This window comes from Panthera leo, chromosome A1 (assembly GCF_018350215.1).
Source record: "Panthera leo isolate Ple1 chromosome A1, P.leo_Ple1_pat1.1, whole genome shotgun sequence".
Classification (NCBI taxonomy): domain Eukaryota; kingdom Metazoa; phylum Chordata; class Mammalia; order Carnivora; family Felidae; genus Panthera; species Panthera leo.
This window is the reverse complement of record NC_056679.1, coordinates 8864540-8878039: the sequence shown is the minus strand read 5'-3', so window position 1 is coordinate 8878039 and position 13500 is coordinate 8864540. Positions and strand designations below refer to the sequence as shown.

Below are 13500 nucleotides of genomic sequence, written 5' to 3'. Positions count from 1 at the left end.
AGCCACCACGATGCTCTTTGAATGAACTCTGTCTTTAGTACATGAACAGCTAGGATCTCCTTTAACCTTTACTTCTTTTTTTAAAAAATTTTTAATGTTTATTTATTTTGAGAGAGAGAGAGAGAGAGAGCACAAGCAGGGAAGGGGCAGAGGGAGAGGGAGACGCAGAATCTGAAGCAGGCTCCAGGCTCTGAGCTGTCAGCACGGAGCCCGATGTGGGGCTCGAACCCACGAACCGGGAGACCATGACCTGAGCCGAAGTCAGAGGCTTAACCGACTGAGCCACCCAGGTGCCCCTAACCTTTACTCCTTTAGAGAAACCTCAACCTAAGGTTCACTACAATGTAGGAATTATATTAAGCATGTTTGCTAACCAGTATGGCACAAACACCAATCAATCAATAAGGATTGGACTATAAACAGTGGTTCGGTTGAACTGGCACCAGCCAGCTGAATCTCAGCCCTGCTTGTTGCAATCATGTATTCTCTTTCCACCAAGAGACAATATTCACCACCCTGTGAAAGACCATCAGAGTTCCTCTATGCCAGTGGCTCTCAAAGCCGGGAGGGTTGGGGGGCGGTGATTTTGCCTTCCAGAGGCCATTTGGCAATGTCTGGAAACATTCTGGGTTGTGGGAGGGTGCGATTGGCATCTAGTGGGTAGAGGCCGGGGATCCTGCTGACTTTTGTACGATACAGTGTGCAAGGCGACACAGAATTATCTGGCCCCAAATGTCAACGGTGGAGAGAGTGAGGAGCCCTGCTCCAGTTAACATCCTCAGCTGCCCCAGAGCTACCCATGCTGTGAATTATAACAATTCTGCAGATGGTCGTGTTGGCGACTCCTTTCAGCTTGTCAACCTGGGGGTACACCACTGGTTCGTATGGAAAAGGCCTTTATAAGTACTACTGCCCCTGTGGCTTTTTTTCCTCCACTTAAGCCTCTTAGTGGTCAGATAATAAAATAAGCAGGGACTAATCAAGGTATTCCATTTGTATTTCCTTTTATCAGCGAAGCATGTGTTAGGTGAAAAATATTAATGATAGTAGTAACAATGATGGGTAGCCTTCATGGAGTCATTATTATTATGTACTAGGCACTGCATAGGGGCTTTTTAGGCTTTATCTCAACTCTTACAGCAGCTCATTAGCTTTCCTATTTTTTTTTTTTTTAAGAGGAGGGAACTAAGTTCTAGAGAGGGCAATTACCTACTGAAAGTCCCACAAGTAACTCTGTCTCTACCACCCACTACACTGGGTTTGTTACCTTGATAGCCCACTCTCCTAGATGGAATGTTCAGTGTGAGATGCAAACATAGAGACCTAATTCCGTGATTGTGAGGTGAGGGTAGCTTAAGCCTGGAATGGGATGGCTAGGGTTATGGGCAAGCTATTTAGAAGCTTAAAATGTCTTCGCATCAAGTTCTACTTTTGCTGTATCAAGTAGAGACTTCTGGGGTGTTTGGGTGTTTGAGATCTCATAATTTTTTATCTTAATGCGGCAAGAAAGCTTTATCAGCAATAAACATTTCCAGAGTGCAAGAACCACACTGTGCTAGGCTTGGCTGAAGCTGGCCTATCACCCGATGGCATGCCTTCCTAGAAATCCAGAGAAAGAGATGGCTTCTGCCAGATCAAATTCCTGCAGACATTAGCTAAGCCTCACAAACAGTGATGATCTGGTGAACTGCCCTCAGGTGCCATGCAGAACCCTAAGATCTATAGGGAGACCTTTGCTGCTTGAGTAGACAGATGGAAAGGGCAGCGGAAGAGAGTCAGAAATCTGGGTACGAGGGTGCGTGACCTTTTTTTGATTCCTTTTCTTCAGGTCAGAAGGCAAGAGGAAGGAAGAGTAGGAGGATAGAGGAAAGGACACTGGATAGGGGTGAGCTAGTGTCTGTGGACCATCGCCTGCCTTTCCCACATCATCTCATTCAATCCTCACGATATCAGTCAAGGGTAGACAGTGTTGCCCTCATTTAAGGGAACCCTGAGACACGAAAGAACTTGATCAAAGTCACAAGTTGACTAACAACGGAGTCACAGTTTTCTGAAGCTCATAGCATAGTGCTCACATCCACTGAGAGAAAATGGACTGCTCGTGTGGGCAGCACAGCTATGAGACTGCAAGTTATATAGACAAGGAGGACGGGGAGAACCTTGAAGGTTTACCTGTCGTCCACACTGGGCTCAGGAGCCAAGTGGGAGAGAGCAGTTGTGGGAAACACTTTACTAGCAATGAATTGACCAGTGAGCAAATGGAGACATCGGTCTTAGGTGGAGAAGAGCCCTCAGGGGCCCTGGCTCTGCCTCTACTTGGTCCCAGGACCACAGGGACTCTAGGGTGTCGCCCTGTTTCTGTGAAACCAGATGTGTACTCTGGTGGAGCTTAGGTCTTGTGTTTTTCAGCTCTGACAGTCAGTCTCCATTTAAAATATGATTTCCACTGGGGAGCCTGGGCGGCTCAGTCGGCTAAGCGTTTGACTCTTGATTTCAGCTCTGGTCATGATCTCGCGGTTTGTAAGATTGAGCCCTACATTGGGCTCTGTGCTGACGGTGCAGAGCCTGCTTGGGATTCTCTCTCTCTCCCTCTCTTTCTGCCCCCCCCCCCCACTCTTTCTCTCTCTCTCTCTCTTTTTCTCTCCCTCTCTCAAAATAAACAAACTTAAAAAAAATAAAAATAAAATATGATTTCCACCATATGTTAATTTGCTAGGGCTTCCATAATTAAATACCATAGGCTGGGTGGCTTAAACAGCAGAGATTTTTTCTCTCACGGTTCTGGAGCCTGAGAGTCCAGAGGGTTTAGTCTTTTTTCCTTCTTTCTTTCTTTCTTTCTTTCTTTCTTTCTTTCTTTCTTTCTTTCTTTCTTTTAACATTTTATTTATTTGATAAAGAGAGAGAGAGAGAGAGAGAATGAGTGGGGGAGGGGAAGAGAGAGAGACACACACACAGAATCCGAAGCAGGTTCTAGGCTCCGAGCCCGACGTGGGGCTCGAACTCACAGACTGCGAGATCATGACCTGAGCTGCAGTCGGACACTCAACGGTCTGAGCCACCCAGGTGCCCCTGTTCTTTTTTTTTTTCCCCATACATTACAATTTTATTTTCATGTACACATTTATTTAACAGTCACTGAATCTCTAAGCCAGGGCCAGGTAACTGAAGAGGCTTTATACTTCGCTTGTATCGTCTAGACCCAGGGTCTGCTGCAAACGAAGTCTGGAGCAAAACGGGAAATAACACCTTTCTAAAGCCAGGCTTAGAAATTCTAATCTAGTAAGTTGTTTCCTGTCTCTGGTGTCAGGGCTGATTCCTACCTGGCCGCTAGGCCTCCATTCACAGGTATAGCCAAGAAAATAGAGTACAGACCGCCAAAAACAAGACCAACCAATCACCCTGTGTTGTGGTACCAGCTTGACAGCTCAAGTCCCCTGTATTCAAAGGTAGACTTACAAAGCCTTCATCAGCTGTGTGCGCAGTCAAAAAGGGGATCGCTGCCACGGGTAAGCCAGCAGCTACAGGAGCCTGTGTCACACTTAAGAGGTGTCAAAAAACTATTTGCTATTTGACCACAGGAAGCAGCATTGTGTCCAATATACGATCTTCCATGTTCAAGTAGATTCCTTTCTGCTTCTGGGAGTTGGTTAATTTTTCTGGTTATGATATAGAAAGTTAAGTTTTCCTTGACAGTATCATCTGGTTCATGATTTTCCACCTGGGGCCTTATATTCTCCTCACAACAGCTGGTGCCTCCATTGGGCTTCCTCGGCCACGCTGGGGCTCACTCCAACCTTTGCTTGACTAGCCTGAGTGCAGCCATCTTTGGCCGACATGTGACTTGGGTCCAAGTTTAGTTTCTTTTGAAGCTTGTAGATGGCCGTCTTCTCACTGTGTCCTTAAATGGCCCCTCCTCTGGGCTCACACTTCTCTGGTGTCTCTCCGTATTCTCTAATCTCCTTTTCTTATAAATATACCAGTCATATTGGAATTAGGACCTCATTTAATTTAATCGCCTCCTTAAAGGCCCATCTCCAAATACGGGCCACAATCCAAATTTTGAGGATTTGTAGTTTAGGGCTTCAACTCAAGAATTTTAGGGGGGCCCAATTTGTCCATAACACTGTATAATGCAGAATGTCCTCATGTGTTTCCCAAGTTTAGATGTCAAAGGATATAGCATTTGTATGTTAAAGGACACAGCAAAAGTATGGAAGATTAGTTAAAAACTCTTTCACGGAGCACAAAAAAACTTCCAAACACTTTGGAAACCCGATAGGAAATATGTACCATTGGCCTCCACATTTGAAACAAATTTAAACTGGGAAGGTGAGTGAGGAAGATTCCTCTCTCAGTGGTGACCTCGCCAGGGCTCAGATTAGAGCTTACGTCAGTACTGGAGGGCTGGCCTGGCAAAGCGAGCCCAAGCCTAGGGCTCTAGTTAAACAGGGGCTCCAAAAGGTTTTCATTTGAAAAAAAATGTGATGTTAAGGAAAAAAAAAAAATTGAAGGGAATCACAGCAGTAGGGGGAAAGATGGAAATGGTTAGACTTCCTCAAATTTATTTCAATATTTTTATTTTAATATGTAAGGAGAAGACAAGGCATCATCAACGTCTCAGAGCTCCTGCTCTGGTTCCCTGGTTCCCCAGCACTAAATGCCTGCAACGCGTGTCAATAGCTGAATGGCAGGCCCGCGCTGGTTTCTAGACAAACCACAAAGATGAGTGAGAGCTGAGAATGAAAGCATGCGTGTTCTTTGACTATCTAGATTTGGGGGTGAAAAATGGGACTGGGGGCAGAATCTTATCTTATGTCTGGGCGACAGTTCTGATTTTTAATAACAGCTATTGAGTTTCTTATAAATTTTCGATGTGGAATATTGAGGGAAGTAAGTATACAAAACAATTAAAACTCTTAGGGACCACATTTTTATGTTTCCATCTTGATTATCTATGATATGTATGTATAACAGGTTTACATATGTGAATATAGGTGTATGTGTGTGTATATACAGTTTTTCAGACAAAAACATTCTATCCCATTCTCCTAATCTGAGTACTTCCCGCACCATTAACTACCATTTGAAAACATGATACTTAATGGCAGCTTAATAGTCTGTTTCATTTTATGAATGGAACAGGGTGTATTTAACCAATTATTTGTATTTGGACCTCTGTGCACTTTCTTCTTTTGCTGTTGCCAATAACCCCATGATAAATATACATGGGCATAAACCTGTGTGGCATCTCTCACCATTTTCTTACAGCTGCATATTCTTACAAAGATGTACATTGTGTGAAAGACAACGCATCTGCTTGAGGGTAGGCACACTGTGTTTGTGGTGGAACAGAAGCACTTTCTGCCATAACACAGTGGTGCATATAGCTGGTTTCAAAGGTCTCCTGGAAATTTGGCAGAGTTCTGATTTCATTCTCTGTCAGCTAACCAGCAGTCAGATCCTCTAAGCCCAAAGGCCTGACTTTTCCATGCTAACGGGCGTCAGGCATGTCTCTGTCTTTTCTGGAGGGGCAATATTTTGCCAAGGTGTCTCTAAATTCTTCCCATGTGGCCCAGGGTAGACAGCCCCGAGGATAGGAAAGCTGTATTAATTGGGAATCTTTTGCGTATAAGTGACAGAGACCCAACACAAATGGCTTTGGCAAAAAGGAGCATCTCTACCCAGGTGGGCAGCCCCAGTGAGCACCGGGACGGGGACTGTTAGCACTCACTTCGTCCCTCACCTTAGACTTCTTTGTGTCCACTTCATCATCTCAGACCGGCTAATTCCACACAGCTGCTGTGGCTGCTGGTGCCACCTGGCTGACCCCTGTCTAGCTCTGCTGACAAGGAGGAAAGAGACTTCTCTTTCTTCTAATTCCTCAAGGGCTTGGGACGGCTTCTAAGGTGATCTCAATTCATGTCATCTGTCCCCCACGCTACGAGTCCTCACTGAAGCCAGGGAGGAATTGATCGGCTGGGATCAGGGGCCTCCCCACCCCAACAACATTTCTGTGCTGACAGAGGTGAACCCCGTGAGATGGTAGTGCCCGTTGAAGACACAATAGCAGGGGAGGTTAGGAGGGACAAGAGCAGAATCTCCCAGAAAAGGAGATAATGCTGGTTCCAGAAGTCCAGAAAGGAGCTGGCCAGGCAACAGTAGAGGTCCTCTGAAGTAATAACTGTGTCCTTTCCCTCCCCACCCGGGCCCCCAGGGAACCAGGGCGGTGACAGTTTGCCCCTCAGTTCTTGAAGGGCCAGCTGACAGCCTTTTCCTGCAAAGTGTCTGGTTGTAAGAATAGTCCTTTATTATAGAAGATGAAACGCTCCAATTTAGTATTTTGCCCGACCCCACAAATCAGTCTAGGTGTTGAAGTGAATCGCGATGTTCTCTGGGCATTCGTTATGGGCCGGCTGTGCTGCTAAATGCTTTGCGTGCATATCATCGTTTATTCATTACCAGAACCATAATCCTTATTTTAGAAATGAGGAAGGCGGAACTGGGAGACAAGGAACTAATTTGCCTAAGTATATGTAACTTAGCAGTTGCACAGCCAGGATTCGAAGCCATGTTCTCTGACTGCCGAGCCCGCGTGCTTAACCTGTCCATTACACAGTCTTGAAACACTAGAAAACGAACGGGCTCTGTTTCCTTGATCTGCTTAATAATAATTATTAACTGAATACTTTCTATGTGTAGACCTATACCAGGTGCTTTACATATAGTCTGTCTATCTATCTATCTATCTATCTATCTATCTATCTATCTATCCTTAATTATATTTTATATAAATGTACATAAGATACAGTTGATCCTTCAACAACGCAGGTTTGAATAGTGCAGATCGACACATAATGGATATTTTACAGTGCCCATAACATGTATTTCCTCTTCCTTATGATTTTCTTCATAACATTTCTATCTAGCTTACTTTATTTTAAGTGTCAGCTAGCCAATAGTCAGATCTCTAGCTTACTTTATTGTAAGCTAGAGAAAACAGGGCATACAAAATATATGTTAATTGACTGTTGATGCTATGGGTAAGGCTTCTAGTCAATAGTAGGCTATAAGTAGTTAAGTTTTTGGGGGAGGCAAAAGTTATACACATATCTTAGACTGTGTGGGGGTACAGTGGGTGGGGGAGGAGGGAGTTTGGTGCCCCAACCCCTATTTTGTTCAAGGGTCAATGGTAGAGTCTAATTATATGTATAATAAATAATATATGTAACTATACTACATAGTATCATACTGCATATAATACATGGTGTTTATATAAATTTCCTTTTATATACACACACTATGTACAGTATTTCTATATATACTACAGTTTTAGGTTTACAAAAATCTGAGGGGAATATATGGAGAATTCCCATATACTCCCTTACCCCCCATTCAGTTTTTTATTATTAACATCTTGAATTAGTGTGGGACTTTTGCTATAGTTGATGGGCCAATATTTGAACTCTTATTATTAGCTAAATTTCATAGTTTATATTAAGGTTTACCCTTTGTGTTGTACATTCTAGGGATTTTTACAAATGTATAATAACATGTATCCACAACTACAGTAGCCTTTAAAGTAGTTTCACTGCCCTAAAATACCCTGTGCTTCACCTATTCACCCCTCTCCCCTCTTCCCCCCACAAGCCCTTGGCAACTAATGATCTTATTATTGTCACCATAATTTTGCTTTTTCCAGAAGTTGGAATCATACAGCATGTTGCTTTTCAAACTGGCTTCTTTTACTTAGCAATATACCTTTAATGTTCCTCCTTGTCCTTTTATGCCTTGCTAGCTCATTTCTTTTTGTCAAGAAGTAGTATTCCATTGACTGGATGTACCACAGTTTATTTAGCCAGTCACTTATTGAAGGGGATCTTGGGTGCTTCCAAGTTGTAGCAATTACGAATAAAGCTGCTATAAACATTCATGTGTAGGTTTTTGTGTAGACACAACTCACTTGGGTAAATACCAAGGAATGCAATTACTGGCCTGTGTGACAAAGCTATGTGTAGTTTTGTGAGAAATTGCCAAAGTGTCTTCCAAAGTAGCTATTCCAGTTGTCCCTTGCCAGCATTTGGTGGTTTGGCATTTGGGGTTTTTGCTAGTCAATGACTGTGCAGTGGTATCTCATTGTTGTTTTAATTTGCAGTTCCCTAACAACGTATAATGTTAAGTATCTTTTCATATGCTTATTTGCCATCTGTATATCTTCTTCAGTGAGGTGTCTGTTCAGATCTTTTGCCCATTTTTAAAATTGGGTTGTTTTCTCATTGTTGAGTTTTAAGAGTTTTAAGAGTTCATTTAAGAGTTTAAGAGTTCTTAAGGCCAGTACTTTATCAGGTATGTGTTTTGTGAAGATTTTCTCCCAGTCCATGGCTTGTCTCTTCATTCTCTTAACAGTGGCTTTTACAGAGCAGAGGGTTTTAATTTTAACGAAGTCCAACTTACCAATTTTTTCTTTTGTGAATTACGCTTTTTGGCATTGTACCTAAAAAGTCATCACTGAACCTAAAGATCACTTAGATTGTCTCCTCTGTTATGTTCTAGCAGTTTTACCGTTTTGCATTTTACACTTAGGTCTATGATTTATCCTGAGTTAACTTTTGTGAAAGGTGTAAGGTCTGTGTCTAGATTGTTGTTGTTGTTGTTGTTTTTTGCATGCGGCTGTCCAGTTGTTCAGTACCATTCGTTGGAGAGACTATCCTCTCTCCATTGGATTGCGTTTGCCTCTTTGTCAAAGATCAGTTGACTGTTCTGTGGATCTATTTCTGGGATCTCTTTTCCGTTCTACCTTTATACGTATTTTTCTTCCCCCCCCCCCCCAGCTTTCCTGAATACATATTTTTCATTCTCACCACGAAGTTGCGCGTATCCAGCAGGTAGTAAAATCCTTACTTTGAAGTTGGGGAAACTGAGGCCGAGAGAGGACAATTTCCCCCGGCCAGCAGCTAGCAGGAAGCAGAGGTAGACGTGAAAACCCCATCCGTCTGACTCTGATTCTCCGCACTTTCTATGTCTCCCTGCTGCCTGATGGTGCTAGGCTGGGACCTGGTCTGTCAAGCTTAACTTTCTAAGATGCTTTGCAGGGCCTAAATTCCAGCATCTCCTTTCCTTAATGGTCTCTGAAATCATGGCTTATTTGCTCCTTGATTCTAATCAAGGTTGCCTGTCACTCATTGGTCCCTCTGGGCCTGCTGTGTGAATCCTAACCTGCCTGAAATTTAGCTTTACTGAAAACATTCAGCCAGTTTGTTTTTTTTTAAAGCTTTCCCCCTTTTTGCTGAGACCTTGAGCATATTTGTTCTTTCCCTGGTTCACACTGAATCCTTTTTGCCAGGAAGTTGCTTGCTTATGGGCCTTGTCATTGAGGGTCTCCTATTGTCCTCCTGATGACAAAGCCTGCTGGGTTGGATTGCTAAACTGAGCACAGTGCTAAAAATCCCCTTGGATAAGTTCTCCCCCATCAGGGCCTGAAATACTTGCTTTTAGAATGTACACATCTTAACTGTATGTACCCTCTCTGTGTTGTCCAAGCAGGGCACCTCTACAGCCTTCTAAATTCTATTTTACTGCCAAGAGTCTTAAAAAAAAAAAATCCCACAGTCATATTTCAAACACTAAGGGATAGACTTCTGATAAGAATATAGGGTTTAAAAAAAAAAAAGAACATAAGGTTTAGATGCTCCAAACAGAGGTGGAATAGCTCAAAGAAGACCACACAGCAAATGGTAGAATTCAGATTCAAATCCAGATCTGGTACAAAGGCAAAGAGGATGGTCCCTGAATCACACCAGGCTTCCTTCTGTGGGAAGGGGACATCCTTTGATGGCATTATGAGCAAGTGAAGGAAGCTGTGTGGGATTCAGGAAGAGCTCCAGCCTGGGAGACCTCCATAATGCAACGCCAGCAGATGGTTTCAGCACCATACAGCTGAAACTGAAATTCGTTTTGAAACAACACACACCTAGTTGCTTATTAGGACACCAAACACTGTTCACAGTGCATTACCAGTATTAGCCCATTTCTGTGTGTTCATTAAAACCTTTCTTAAGGGGGTGTGTTTAGAAGGTGTGGAAAGGATTCCAAGGTCATGAACACTGTGCTATCGTTTTTCTGTTTTCTTACAAAGTTAGGAGGCTGGCGGGATTCTCTGACCCGTTCATGCCTCCCGTGTCACAGATTACTGGATCTTTATAGGCTGTGATTCTTGCGTGGGTTTTTGCAGCAAAGAGAGACAGTAAACAGGGAGCTTGTTAGGTGAGCACTGTGGGGTTCGGTTCTAAAGTTTTTGCCATCTCCGGAAGAGTAACTCTGGAAGTAAGCCGCTGGGATCAAGCCACCCGGTCAGGTGTGCTTGTCCTACTGCTAAGGGACCCAGGCAGATTCAGGCTTCCTGGCAAAGGGTGAGGATAAGTTACTCATTAAAAACACAGGAATAGCAAATGATAAAACAATCCAATGACAAAGAAATGAAGATTTATTAAGAACAAAACAAAACGAAACCTTGAAGCGCCTCTCACACGTTTCATTTCTGGAAAAGGAACACTGGACTCGAGCTCGGTGTCAGCTCCGCTCGGGGTGGCACTGCAGAGCCCGCGGCACCGGCCCTGGCCCGCGCGGACGGGCTGTCAGAGGACGGGAGGATGCGGTCGCGCCGCGGGCTCCGATTGGCTGGGCTATGGCAACAAGAGGGCGGGGCAGCCGCGAAAGCTCCGGGAGGCACCGCCCGGCCGGCCCGCCCGCCGGGGGAACCCCAGGTCCGGGCGCAGGGCGCGAAGACGCCCCGCCCCGCCCCCCGCCCCGCCCCGGCCGCCGCCCCGGGCCCGCCGCCGCCACCGCGCCGCACTCCCATTGGTGCCCGGCGGTGACGCGCGCGAGCGGGCCCGAGGCTGCCAGGGCCCGGGGGCGGGCGCTAGGGGCGGGGGGCCGGGCGCACGGCTGATGAAACCCGGCGCCGGAGCCCGCCCGCCCTCCACGCTCCATTCAGTCAGCGCGGGCAGGTGTGAGCCTCCGGTCATCTGCGGCGCGGGGCGCGAGGCCAGCCGGCATCCGCTCCCCGCAGCTCCCGCTCCCCGCGCGCCGCGCCTCCGTCCGAGCCGCCGTCGTCCGGCCGCGCGTGCCTGAGTCCCTCGGAGGACCGGTCCGCATCCTGCCACCGGCAGTCCGCCCGCCCGCCGCCGCCGCGGTGAGTGCCCGGCCCCCGCCGGCGCCAGGGCGGCTGCCCGGGTCCGGGTCACCTTGGAGGGGCCCCCGGCGCCGCGTGGGGCCGCGGGAGGGCGGCGCGGGGAGGGGCGGGCGCCCGGGGCGCCGGCATCCTCCGGGGTGGGCGAGGGCAGGGCGGGCGCGGGGCTGTGCGCGCGGGGCCGGTGCCCATGCGGCTGTCTCCGCCACCGGAGTCCATTTTGGTTCCCTGAAGGCGCGGTGTGGTGCATGATGCAACACCGAGTGAGTAAGCGTGGACGACCCGGCGCCGCCGTGATGCCGGCCGCGCGCGCGCGCCGGCCAGCGACCCCGCGCCGGGACGCTCGGGGTGGTCGCGGTGGGCAGGGGGCGAGAGCCGGAGCGGGCACGCGGGCCGGCCCGGGAGGCATCCGGAGGCCTGCCCTTACATGGCGCGGAGCGGAGCACCCCGCCCCGCCACGAGGTCCGCGATGTGTCATCGCAGCGGTGGGAGCCCGCCCTGCGGCCGCGGGGGGGGGGGGGGGGGGTGGTCCCGCGGCAGGTGGCCCGCCTGGGGATAGCGGTTCACCCCCGCACCCTGCCTGCGGCGCCCACCTCTCTTCCCTAGACCTCGTGTCACTCCCCGGCCCGTCGACACCTCTTGTCTGAGTCTCCAGGGTTATTTCGGGCAAGTTCCGCCCCCCCTGGGTGGGCTTCCTCGTGACTAGATTTGACCTGCGAAGGCTGAGTTCTTCAAGCCTTCCAGATGGTCTGGAGCGAGAGGAAGTTCTTCCGGCTTAATAAAGACAACCTATTCGCAGTGTGTTCCTTTCTGCGTAGTAGGAAACGTCCCAGACTGAGCAGGTCAGGCAGGCGTTCTAAACCCGTGTGTACACAGAGCAGCCGTGAGGCTGTAGTACTACAGCAGCGTGCTATTTTATTTTAGCTCCTTCCTCTTTTCAGCGAGTGTGGGAGATAGGAGTGCTGTTTGACTTGTTAAGATTAGGATACAGACATGTGCCTTCAGCAAGAAAACTACACCTCCCAATACACAGGGTCAGGCTCTCCTGTAGAATTAACCTACGGTTGTGTTTTATTGCAGGTTTAGGTACAGGAGGAGAGGGTTGGGATTTCAGTCCCTGGTGTATTTCCCTAAAAATGTGCTCTTTAAAATTTGACCGGGCAGAACTGTGTACGTTTGGCCTGTGGTTGAATTTCCTCGTTGTCTTTAATTGGAATTATAATTTATTAGGGAGTTATCGTAACATTTCTTGTCCTTTATGTTTGGTTCAGATAATAGGAAACCATGATACATTTATTCCCCTGATATTTTTAGTTGGTCTCAGTGGAAATTATCGTTATTTTTATATGAACACACCCTCTGTCATTAAAACAAAAGGTCTCATTTAAGTCACACACAATCAGAATAGAAGTTAGGGAACAAAGTCAACAATGGCTTAAAATAGTTTCTAAAGGTTTAGCATATTAAGATCAGATTTGGTCATTATAAAGAAATCTAAAGAGTGTTGAGGGGGTTCTGACTAACAGGACAAAACTTCATAGAGATCAGAAATGTACACGGTTGTTTGAATCTGGTTTTGAGCCACCTGAGTGCTCTTATGTGTATAACTATTTGCTGTAGCGGAAAAGGCTTGGAAGACAAGATTGCTGACCTTGGGGAGCTTGAATTCTAAGACGCATATTAATTATATTCGGTAAAAATACATGTTTATTGATTGTTCTAGTCTGGAGTTTCTTTTTGCCTAAGGCAAGTAAAAATAATGTAACTATGTTGGAGAGGCCAGCATTGTGTCTAACTGGATTCATCCCTTTCCATTACTATGTATTTGGAGGTACTGGTTTATTAATCCTAGGGAGGAATTTGAAATAGGAATAAGTCCGTCCTTGTTATAGAGAGAAACATTTTCCTCTAACCCGTAGGCATCACGTAGTTATTCATCATTCCACCTGGTTCTTGGTCCTCACTCCAAGCAGGACCTGTGGACGGGACCCTCGTGTTTTTCTGTGTCATTGGCTTCTTTGGGCCTGGGGGCTGTCTCTACCACTGCCTTGTTCCAGTTGAGGGCAGATCTCATGGACCGTGAGCACTCTGCTTTTACTTTAGATGAAGCGGAGAACCATCAGAGGATTACTTGAAGTGTTTGTGAAGAAGAGACAGAGGTGGGGGGGAAGTAGGCAGGCATAGAAGCCTGGAGACCAGTTCAGAGACTTGTGTAACTTAAGTCTGGAATAAAATCCAGCTCCAGGTTATTTGTGCAGAAGAGAGAGTGGCCATGTGTCGTTTCCTTGAGAGGTGGTGGCGACTTGGACCGGGGT

General features: G+C 46.7%; 1 protein-coding gene and 1 pseudogene across 2 annotated transcripts in view; one reads left to right on the top strand and one right to left on the bottom strand.

The window, feature by feature from the left end:
• Window positions 1–3132: 3132 nt before the first annotated feature.
• LOC122228837 lies at window positions 3133–5294 on the bottom strand (annotated as a pseudogene).
• A 5643-nt stretch (window positions 5295–10937) lies between these two features.
• SLC7A1 (solute carrier family 7 member 1) overlaps window positions 10938–13500 on the top strand; it is an 80719-nt gene continuing 78156 nt past the window's right edge. For both annotated transcript variants that reach the window (XM_042942961.1, XM_042942411.1), the window contains exon 1: window positions 10938–11188. The gene's annotated coding sequence lies outside the window, so the exon portion shown is untranslated. The remainder of the gene's footprint in view (window positions 11189–13500) is intronic.